This window comes from Protopterus annectens, chromosome 2.part0, assembly GCF_019279795.1.
Source record: "Protopterus annectens isolate FY-2018-M chromosome 2.part0, PAN1.0, whole genome shotgun sequence".
Classification (NCBI taxonomy): domain Eukaryota; kingdom Metazoa; phylum Chordata; order Ceratodontiformes; family Protopteridae; genus Protopterus; species Protopterus annectens.
The window spans coordinates 1,826,160,582-1,826,173,219 of NC_056728.1; the positions used below are offsets into that span (position 1 = coordinate 1,826,160,582).

Here is a 12,638-nt window from a genome sequence, read left to right on the forward strand (position 1 = left end):
ATAAATTGGATATTGGAAAATAAACTTGTCTCCAATTTTACAACAAACTACTTCTTGAGCTCTTCTCATGAGAATCTAAACAGTTATTATGCAACTGCAAAACAATGCATATGGCATTTCCTGTAATATTTTAATGGCTAGGTTCACAGAGTCTAACTAAGTACCATACTGCTTACCGCAGCAGTAAATTTATGTATATCCATCTAACCATCAAGGCAGAACATGAAGGAAGCCAGTGTGTCATATTGCTTGGCATACAAGGGGAGCTTGTTTCATAGGTAAGGGATTCTTTGGGTGATGAATCTATTTCTTGAGGTGGATCTTGTTTATATTGCAGTGAAAGGTGAGATTTTTGGAGAGACTGTTTTGAGTACTACCCATATTTCTGATATGGGAGAGGTCTAGCGAGGCACAATCTTTCACAGCTCAGAAGATGAAGCAGAGACCACCATCTGTGAACTAGTACAAGACAAAGAAAAGCAAGAATAGGTTGAGATTTTTTGGGTAACTTAGAGAACTTATTCCTTTGATAGAAATCTCTCTTTTTGGGCAAGGTGTTTGGAGCAGCACATTCCAAATAGTGCCTTGCATTCTATGTTGCCTCTGCATGCTTGGGACCGAGTCTTCCTGGGGCAGTCATATTACTTCCAAGTCTGTTTTTCCTCCTCAATGCCTGCCCCATTGTGGGCATCTTTACTGTCCCTGGTGGGGTGTACATTGAGCTATGCTGGTATATCATCCATGCCTGTGTGTACGAGCTAGCCAAGGCCCTGCTGCTCTTTGTGGACAACACCCCTCATGTACCCACAGCTTCTTCTGTTGCTCAGCTGTGAAGACATGCCTGAGTGCATGTCCCCACTCACCAGGATGGACACACCCATGCTGCCTGCCTGTGCCATCAAGTACAAGAGTCACTAGTCAAACTCAAGTCAGTGGGCCATAGCCAGGAATTTATCCCTCTATGCCACCAGTGCAGACTATAACAGACTTAGTATGTGTGTCTGTGTCATGTCAAGTGTGGTCCTTGATATGGAAGGCAAACTAGTCAAGCTCTCATTCAGTATGCGACTGTGTGTGCTTGTGTGTGTATGCAACAATGGCATACTTCTCAACCTGCAGACATTGAAAAATAGGAACAAAGGCCCTTGAAAAATAGGAACATGATCATCCAGCTAAAAAATCTGGACATCTAATCAGCATAAAATTTGAATACCAACTAATATATAACTCTTCCTCCAGTAGGAATGTGGGATACTACTTAGAAATACATGTTTATAAAAACAGAAAATGAAACAAAAGAAAGAGAAATATAAGCACATTATCAAAGAGACAGTATAAAATCTGTAGACTTTAATGAAGTGTATCACAAAACTCTACCACTCAAGGTGATTCATTTTTGCTTCAGAAAAAAGGACTTGTGTGTGTGCCATCTTTCTTTAAATTATTGTTGCCACTAGTATGTTGATCATGCAGTGTGGTTTTCTGTGTACTAAACAGCTTTAAAAAATCACATGTGATGAGGGGGATTACGAAAATTGTGTGAAGGGGTAAGTCAGGCCTGAAAATGGGAATGTTTTTACAAAATAGGGACAGTTGATAGATGAACACCAAAATGCACTAATACATACATTAACTCCAAATAGGCTGTGGGACTGTCAGTTCATTACAGTCTGTTCATTTTAAAGCATACATTATCCTTAACCACACCTATCAACTGTCCAGATTTTCACAGAATGTCCAGATTTACACCTAATATTTTTGTCCTGCTCCACATAAAATGTGTGGTTTTCTGGCAAATCAGTGAGGATTGAAGTCACTTAATGACATTTTTGAGTTTCAGACTTCATTTCCTTCAGAAAAATACATGCGCAAAACCTGTTATGCTACCAATTTTCTAAATTTTACAAGAGCAATACTTAAAATCTGTTCCTATTCTTGGTTGATGGCCGCTCTCAACTGTCCAGAATTTCGTAGAATGCCCAGATTTTTGCTTCATACTTTTGGTCTGTTTCTTATAAAATTGCATTTTTCTGGTAAATAAGTGGCAAATTATTTTGGATTGAAGTAAAAAAAATAAACACAGTTGAGTTTCAGACTACACAAACACACCCTTCACAAAAGTCACGCTAATGTAAAACCTGTCATTCTATTAAGTTTTAAAGTTTGTAACAGGAATATTTAAAATGTAGGCCTATTTTTGGGCCTTTGTTCTTTGTCCAGATTTCTTGCTCTAAGAGGTTGAGATGTAATGCAGGTATGACCTTAATCACTGACTTGCTGCTGCTGCTGCTGCCTGGTACCACAGTTATCGTACGTCCCACCAATTCACGTTTTGAACTCGCACGTGACGTCCCAGTTTATTAATTCGGTAATTCTGTAGCGGGCATGCACAACTATACCCTATATAGCTAGAATATTAATTGCCCCTCCCCTTTTGAAATATGCACATTAGAAGTTAAAAGGGTTTCCTTGGTAAAAATAAAATAAAGACTGGTGAATGATATAACATGCCTCTCCTTGGTTCACAAGTGCCAGCTATGTTTTTTAACTAGAGCGCACAAGTTACCTGGGTGTTGAGTGTAGCTCACTGTACCTTTAAAGTGATGTACCCTAAGCGTAAGTCAGTAAAGCGGTGTGAGGAATGCTGTTTCTCAGGTACACAAACTTCAGCTGCGGCTTATACTTTTGGACAGCACGATTTGGTTTCGGTTTGAAATCTTTCTCTTTTTTTCCTCCGGTTAGTTTTGTGCTGGTAGCCACCTATAGTGTGAAAAAAAGGAAGTTTACAAAGTGACAGCTGTGACAAGCTGATGGGCAAAGGTTAGACAAGTGAGGGCGGATCTTCTTGAGCAGCAGGTCGATTCTAGTTACAAACACTACCTGAGAGATTGACTATGCATAAGTGACAGATATATGCATACCATGTACTGCAATACTGACTGGAAATATTTTTTGACACTGGAACTGAAGTGACTGGGAACGTACCGCCTGCGTGCCAGTAGTTTGGGTTCTAGCAAATCTTGAATCGGCAGCTCATTAATCCCGGCTGCTGCCAGCTTTCTAGTCTGAGGATCGAACTCCAGACTCCTACTCAGCCTGCAGACTGTGAGTAACGCATTAACACTATATTTTTCAATGTTCTTTACAGTGAGACAGTAAGACAACACGATACTGACAGAGATCAGACATTTGTTTGATTTAGTTTGGGTGAAACTTTCTGTGGGTCCTAGTTTACAGACTTAACAGTAATGTAATTTGTACTGCTGCAGATTTTTCATTCGTTATTGCACAGCATTGTAATAAGTTGTAGCCTGCAGTATACTGAGTGCTGCCCCTATTGAATTTCAGCTCCAGTACTGAAATGGGACCGTGTAACTAGGTCACTAGAATGGTGGACGTGCTGCAATGACTCATTTTTATCAACACACTGTTTTTCCTATTCCCATACCTCTTAGCACAAGAATTCTGAACAAAGCCTAAAATAATGGGGGGCAAAGGCACAACAATAGGGCCAGATTTCAAAAATTGCTCTTAAAAACTTGAAAAGTTGCTAGAATAACATGAGTTAGCACACATTTCTGAAACTCAAATACTTGTCATTCTATAGTGCCTTCAATCCTCAGTGATTTGTCATAAAACCACACATTTTATGAGGAACAGACCAAAAGTATGAAGCAAACATATGGACTTTCTGCCAAAATCTGGACAGTTGAGAACAGTGCATTTAAGAGAAACTATACAGAAGCAAGTGCATGGCACAATTTCTTATCCTTAGTGGTTGGGGATGCTCTGCTTAGCAATGTGTCCTAGACGAAGACTGGACTTTGACATTTGGAAACAAAGAAGATAGTCATAGTGAGGTTAATGTGGCATAGAATTCTGGCTCCATTTGTACCCCTGCATATTTGCAGTCTGTTAACATTACATTATAAGGTTGCACGCATCTCTCTCTCTCTCTGTATATATATATATATATATATATATATATATATATATCAGCACACACACACACACATATATATATATATATATATATATATATATATATATATATATATATGTACATATATATATATATATATATATATATATATGTAAGTTCCCAGCTTTAGAGGGATGAAGCAGATGTTTTAAGAACAGCATTTGGCTCATTACACACTAGCACTTCCAGAACTGATAGTGTTGGGGAGTTAATATAATGGTTAAGGTGTTTTCCTTACAGACACAAGGTACAGGGGTGGGTTCTCACCTTTGGAAAATTGGATAAGTTTAAAATGGCCCATAAGGGCAGTTAGTCTAGTACTTAACCTATAAACCTTCATGGAGAGGACATGGAGTATGCTGCTTTGTTTTTGCACTTCTGGAATGGGATGGCAACACTAAACAGCCTGTTGTGGTAAAAGCTCAGTTTAGCTTATTTAATCATTTCGTAGAGTGCCCTGTTGTGAAGGACCTTTGTGGATATTTTTATACAAGACTAATTCAGTAATTGTTATGACATTTGCAAGTGTTGTGCCTTCTAGCTCTAATGGAGCCCCAATAACTAAAGCATCTTAAAATACAGTGGAACATGAGATTTGTTTAGGGTGCACGTCTTATTCTACCAGTTATGAAAATATTGCCTATACATGATGGATCACTGTCCATGTAATGCTCGTCAGAAGTCTGCGGTCATAGCAGAAATGATTAACCCAGTACATCTACAGGGCTATATAATTAGACTATTACTATGCTGTGGACTAGAACACTCTCAAAAGCTGTTCAGTTATCTGCATTCCATAGTTGTGATTATATACCTTTATTTTAAATTGTGTGTGCACTTTCATTTTCACTCGAGCGTAGAGCATGATTGTAAGAAAACCATCAATGGTGTATTTTATCATGACTTTTGAATGTTAGGCAGTTGCAACAGTTTCACCCAATGCCTTACAAAATATCAGAGGCATGTCAAAATATTCTGTAATGAAACAGATCCTCTTATGTGCTCTTGTTTTAAGAACCTCCATCTGCTATGTACGTAGTATTACGTTTGTACATTTTTATTACTACAACTTGAAAATGCCCTGCTACCATATGTTGCAGTTGGTTATTAAATGCTCTATAATCAGAATTGCTCGAAGGATTTACTTCTGTATAGAACATTCAGGATCCTATTGTGTCATGTAATTGTCCCAATTTTCTCACTGCAGTATGAAGTATTACACAACTGTGTCCACATGTGCGTATCTGTCATATTGGAAAAACATTATTATTATTAGTAGAGCATTAGTATTAGAATCAGGACTAGAAATCAGCCATTGTGTAATTACAATGATGCAGTCTATGTTTGCTCTGATTTTGTGCAGTAGCGATTACTCTTGGAATTGGTTAAATAATTGTGTTTGTCCTCATTTCATGATTGCTATTGCTTGATATGTAATATTCATCAGGTGTTGCATTTAACAGAGGGAAATCTGTTGTGGATGACTCACAGAAAGCACAATCCACTGAAAATGTTAGAAGCAGAAATAACAGTTTTTGTAGGGATAATTTCACTCATATACTTGTATAAGTGTTTGTACCTACTCCACTCACCAAATGAAACAATAATCAAGATTGTCAGAGTTCTACCACAGATCTATTTTCCAATGAAAAGTGTTAGTTTCCCAATAAAACACATTTTGTACCCTTCGGGTCAGATTTAGCTTTATTTATTTTTTGTCCTTCATTTGCTATACTGTTGCAGTTATTATTGATGTTGTAATTCATAACAGTGTAGATTAAGCTAGAAGCAGTGGTTAAGAGCTCTGCCTCATATGCCTCAGGTTCAGTCCTGGTCTCTGGTCAGTGTCTGTGGAGTTTGCATTTTCTCCCCATGGCTGTGGAGATTTTTTTCTGGCACTCTGTTTTCCAGTCAAAAATACTTGCTGGCTAATTGGCTGTTCTAAAATGCATATATATATATATATATATATATATACATATATATATATATATATATATATATATATATATATATATATATATATATGTAAGCAACAGAATAATTACTACAGTCACCACGGCCAAGGTAACAAAGTATACAACACCAGTAAAATGGAAGATTTTCTTTACTGGGATAAGCGCTTTTGGATCTCCTGATCCTTCATCAGATCCATATAAAATAAGTCAGTTAAAAAACTTTTAAATACTGAAACATACCCAATCAATTCAGTGACACACCCTCTCTATCAAAATTTCACACACGCCTCCTAAGCCTTCTCCCTTTCAGAGCAGGTTTATTGGTAAGTAGACATTGATACCTGGAGATTTGTATGCCTGCAGCCTGCCTATCCGGCACATTTCTGCTTTCTCTACTAAATTGTTAACACCCCCCCCCTTGTTGTTACCTATACTCTGTATTACTCTAAAATAAAAAGAATGTCCTTTGTTCTCTTTAATATGCTTAAAAAGTTTTTTTTTTTTACCTCCTGCTGCCTAATGTCACTCAAATGTTTGGACACCCTCTCCTTTAGCTGTCTCGTAGTTTTACTCACATAAAAGGAGTCACAGAGGCCACAAGTAGCTATATACACTATGTTCCTACTGGTACAATCTGCATATCAATCAAAATAATATGCTTTCTTCTGTTGTGTATGTAAAAATACATTTCCTTTATAAATAAATTTACAAGTACATTTGCGACATGGGTGGGTGCCTTTTCTTTGTGAAACTACAGATTGACTGTTCACAATTTTATCACATACAAGCTGCCTAAGATTACAATTGTTTCCAAAGGCAAAGCGAGGTACCTCCCCTACAATCCCTTTCATTTCCTCATATGACATCAGAATCTTTCAGTTGTTCCTAATCACATTACAAATCCCCTTAATGTCACTAGCGTATATAAGGACCATTCTAAGATCCTTACCACCCTCTCTGTGTGAAATCTCTTCCATCTGATTCCCCCTATATAAATATAGTTACCCTATGTCCTCTCTTAAATCCTGTACTTGTCTCTGTGCAGAGGTCTTTTCAACTTGTTTGTACAGTCTCCTCAAAAAAAGGGAAGATATTAACAATTTAGTAGAGAAAGCAGAAATGTGAAATTTTGATAGCGAGGGTGTGTCACTGAATTGATTGGCTATGCTTCAATATTTAAAAGTTTTTAACTGATTTATTTTATATGGATCTGATGAAGGATCAGGAGATCTGAAAGTGCTTATCCCAATAAAGGAAATCTTCCATTTTACTGGTGTTGTGTAGTTTGTTACCCTGGCCATGGTGACTGTGGTAATTATTCTGTTGCTTGGATATTTTGTATTACACAGTTCTTCAGTGGGAGGCTTCTTGCTTTTGTGTTTTTTTATATATATATATATATATATATATATATATATATATATAGATCCATATCAGATCCATGACAGAACACTTACCCGATGACCAAATCACCGAGACCACATCGCCAACACAACATATAACTACTGCGGAAAGGAATGTATTCCTGTTTCTGCAATAAAATAAAAAAAAATAAATATGTGTATAGCAGGGCGGCAAGCCCCCCTGCACCCCACACACCCCTACTTAAATATACCAACTCTGAGATCGCACCACATTGCGGAAATGAGAATACATCCATTCCGCACTACTTATACTTAGCATTGTCAGAGATCTGCTCTGTCGGTGATGTGGTCTTGGTGATCTGGTCGTTAGGTAAGTGTTCTTTCATGGAACTGATAGGTTCCAATATATATATATATATATATATATATATATATATATATATATATATATATATATAATTTACTCTTGCCCTTGTGTCCTGAATCATGGCTGCAAATGTTCTAAAATGACCAGTTCATGTAACTAATTCACGAATGATTGGAAAGTTGTAGTCATGTTTGGATTTTTAAAATAGATTGCTGATATTTGACTAATATAAGTTTTTTATTAACCGAATGATGCCAGTTTTCATTAAACATATACATATTTATATGCCTTGCAACAGTCATCAATATGTAGACACCAAGAAGTCCCAACAAAACTGTGGACTCTTGTAGATTTTTATTATATTATTATTCTGTTTTTGAGAAAAAAGGCTGGATTCATGAATGCCTACACTAAGCGTACACCATTCTGAGTGAATGGACAACACAAGCATAACTTCCACTTTCTTCCTCCTAATTTTAGTTTTCTTATTAATTTTCTTGCGGCCTTAAATATTAAGGGGGATTCATAAAGGTTACCACAAAGTGTTCACTACATGTACACTTAATATAATCTTTCTGAGTGAATAGACAGCACAAAAAATGTGGTAGGGATGTTCTTGAGTGCAGATTGTGTACATTTAGTGTAGGTGTTCATGATTCTGGCCCAAATTTGTTTATGTAAATTTGAACATATTATTTATTACATCTCTTCATAAAGAGATGTAAAGCTGATGGAAAACTGATGCCTACCTCCAAAAAAGAAAAATAAAAATGCCAAAGGAGCTGGTGTCAGGGAAATCTTTTTCACCCTGCCCTTGTGGTGCAGTAATGCTGAAGTTGGATATATTACTTACGGGGTACACTGGGACAAAGTGCATTTAAGACTGTTAACAGGGCTTTGCCCCTCCATCAAAGCATTGTCTTAAATGTGACATTGTGTTTACAACACACTGTTTTCACAGTAGCAGTCTCTCAGCTCTTATTTGCTGACAGGATGTCTTAGATCCAGACTGCTTTCTCTTATTAAATACGTTTTTGGATCCTTATTACTTTCTCTTTTTAAACAGGTTTTGTGTTATTTGTGAGTTAATAGAATTTTGTTTTGACAACATAGACACATACTCAGCATTTGTCATTACATTTTATAAATGACTGTCTTCATTCTACTGCCATCTTCACATTTCTTCCTTTAGGAGAACATTGGAAAGTAAATGTTCCAAACAGACAGTATGATTTGGGATCAATAGTAATTCTGGAAGAATTATAATACTATAGTTTGGGTACTCTTTCCCTGTGTTCTAATGTCGTGTTGTTTAGACTGAAGAATAAATGACCAGGTAATAAAGAATTTCTTGCCTTACAGAATAACTTCTGGAGAAACAGTTTTAGAGGAGTGCTCTGCTACTGATGTTTAAGCGAAAATGTTAGGTGATCCTGAATTTTTAAAATAAGTACCCTAGTTCAGCTAAATGTAATTAATTAGAAATAATGTCAAGAATATGGCTAGAGTTAGTTGATATTATTTGTGCGTAGCTTCCAGAATTAGTTTGAAGGGCATAAAGAATTAATTAGATGGGTATAAAAATGTGCAAGCCAGCAGCAAAGCTGATGAAGCCTTAATGGCAGTCTAGTCATTACTCCAAACAGAAGTAATCTTTCCTTCTAAACCAGAAACATTAGTTACTTTGTACACCTGAAGGCCCTGAAGAAACTAACGTTGTTATATCAATGAGACAGTTTATTTTAAAGATCATGAATTCCTGTGAATGATTCAAGTGTTTTGTTGCCTGTGGATGTAAACTTTTTATACTTCTCTGTCCACCACTGTAAACAGGTAGATATGTTAAGTGAATTGTTAAAAAATATATTTTTCCTGAAAATGATGTTTTTGTTATTTGTTCTTTACTCAAGATTGTGTTAAAAATGTTTTAGTGTTCATGGAATGCTACTTTCAGAAAAAAAGAGTAGTCATGTGGGTTGTTATAATTCTGTTTTACAATTCCTTGGAAATGGTCCATAGTTTCAACATATTGTTTGTATAGTAGGGGTATGGATATCTTAACAGAGCCTTTCTACTTCAATAATTATACTCCCTTATTGAAGTTTTCACTGGAATTTAATTCTGAAGATGTTGATTATATATATGTTAAGATTACGTATGAATGCAATTAAAGGACGTTTTTATATAAGATATATGCATATATTTGTATATAAGTTGTGTAGCTTCCATTTAAACTGTTCAAACATATTCATATTTTCTAAAGAAAGTGTAGTGTAAAAATGGATATAAAAATCAGATGTTTAATGATAATGGAGATGAAATGATTGATTGGTCTACTGTTAAAAATTACCCTATAAAATTGTGACAGGATGCCTTTGAAAAGGTACATTAAGACAAACCAAATATTTATCATTACTTTTGGACAGCTTGGTAATATTGGTACTTATATAGATGATGCAAAGTTTGAAGTAATAATGAACATTATGCACAGCACTAATGTCTTGCATATTAAGCAGATAAAAGATTAATCTTGAATGCCAACAAAAACACAATCAAGATGGATCAAAATAAACTCTTGTCAACAAACATAAGAATATTAACCAACCATTTTAGAGTATGGCTAGGATAAAGGTAGACAGGATGTGACAAATATTAACAGAAACAGGAATACATGTACAACTGTGGATTCTATGGGTAAGGGGGGTATATGAATAACTCCCCAAATGTTGTTTTCCCTCATAACTGGTAGATGATTGGTATAAATGGTTAATAAAACTGTGCACTTTCAAATGTAGTTTATATAGCACAATGCTTATCTTGTGAGGGAGGATGAACATCTAAGGGCTACTGTGAAGGAAAATGAAGTGCTTTGTATAGACGCAATTAAGTTTTTAATGGTTTGAGAAGGTATATTTTTCTGCTTATGAAAGTAATGTTATATAGGAAGGGTGGTAACTTGCAAATTGTTAGAAAATTGTGAGTTGCAGTGGCAGTTAGACTTAAATGTCAATTTTCATTGTCTAAATGGCATGAATAATATAAAGAGTATTTTGAACTCACACCCCTAAAAACAATAAAGGCATGGAATGTGGTGCATATTTTACTATGCTATTTGATATTTTTAAAATATCGGAATGTGATTTGTATAATATGTAAAATTGCTTCATTTGATGTAAAAGCCCATACCAGACTTGATGTTGTGTTAAGGTTAACTTATAGTGCTCAATTTTATATATATATATATATATATATATATATACATATAGGGTCTACTTTGCATGATCAAAATTTCAAAACTTCGAATGTCATATGGCCGGGACCATATGATCGAAGTTTTAAAACTTCAAACATTCAAAAAAAAAAAAAACCCCAAATTAATACACATTTATGCAGGGGGGCAAGCTGCAGCCCCCCCCCCACTATTAAAATATACCAACTCCGAGATCGCACTACAGTGGGGAAAAAGGAATATTCACATTCAGCACTGTATGGAGATCTCCGTTTAAGTGTTCAAAGTTTTAAAACTTCGATCATATGGTTTCGGCCATATGAAATTCGAAGTTCTGAAACTTCAATCATTTAAATGGGACCTATATATATATATATATATATATATATATATATGTATATATATATATATATATATATATATATATATATATGTGTGGGTCTACTATACATGATCGACAACTCAAATGTTCAACTTTCATATGGCCGAGACCATATGATCGAACATTTGAAACATCGACCATGTAAAGTAAACACCATAATGCACCAAAAAATAAAAAACTAACTCTGTTTAGCAGGGGGGCAAGCCCCCCTGCACCTCCACATCCCCTGCTACTTAAATATATCAACTCCGAAATCTTCCCGTTCCGCACTGTATGGAGATCTCCATTCAGATCGGTCGTGCTTTTGAAAGGTCGATCATATGGTCTCAGCCATATGAAAGTCAATCTTTTAAAAGTTCGACCATCTGAAGGGGACCCATATATATATATATATATATATATATATATATATATATATACATACATACATATACTTAACCAAGTACATGTAGCTGAATGTACTATTTTCTAAGGAATCCTGAGGCAGTAACTAGAAAATAAGCAGCTAGATTAATTAGCAAATGAAATGTTGGTGCAGTATACTAAGGAAATGGAGTACTGCAGGAAATTCAGAAACAAACATAGTGATATTATGTTGCAAAGTTTGGAGGCAGAGTATCTAATGGTTGTACAGATGAACCAAAAAAGAAGCAGTTTGTAAGAAAAATACTCCATGAGATTTTATCACAGTTTTAGCTAAGTTGGCCACAGGCAAATTCTATATTAAAAAGTAATTACACAGCTGGATATCAAATCTCTGTGAGGGTGGATAGCTATTTTATATTTCTAAAAGGGGGAATGTTAACAGGGGAGCCCGTAGGAAGATTTGCAAGGGGGGTGCAAACCCAGCACCCACCACATTGCACCCCCTCACAGCCATTCCAGTGTCCCATTACTTAGTTGTTTCTCCCCAGTTGCCATAAACACTGTTCAAAACTCTCAGTGTGCATACTGTTTTATGCTTTACTTCTACAATGACTACAGATATGTGGATTTAATTTAAAACTTTTATTTCAAATTTTATAGCACAAACACTGATAGACATTTGCTAAACAAAGCAATAGTCTTACAGTGAAAACAGACTTAGCATTAAAACTTCTCTACATTTGAAACTCACTTTCACTGAAACAGCATTGAAACCCACATTCAAATAAACTGCATGTGGCCAGTAGCAGGTTAAGTTTACCTTTGGACTGTTTTCAAATCATAGGCCCATTGCACACATTTTTATAACCGTGCAAAAGTTCTTTGATTCAACTTCCTGATTGTATTAATTATAATATATAATACTTTAATTATATCCTTTGTATAACACAGCACCACTTGTTAGAGTGTGTTTTAAATTTATAGTTTTGT

At 35.6% G+C, this 12,638-nt stretch overlaps 1 protein-coding gene across 2 annotated transcripts in view; it reads left to right on the plus strand.

The window, feature by feature from the left end:
* The first annotated feature begins 2,480 nt into the window (after nucleotides 1-2,480).
* The window catches only part of LOC122793646, a 1,742,332-nt gene continuing 1,732,174 nt past the window's right edge, over nucleotides 2,481-12,638 (plus strand). Inside the window, exon 1 of one of the 2 annotated variants that reach the window (XM_044061857.1) lies at nucleotides 2,481-3,105. The gene's annotated coding sequence lies outside the window, so the exon portion shown is untranslated. The remainder of the gene's footprint in view (nucleotides 3,106-12,638) is intronic. The other variant, XM_044061859.1, reaches the window with a different exon arrangement.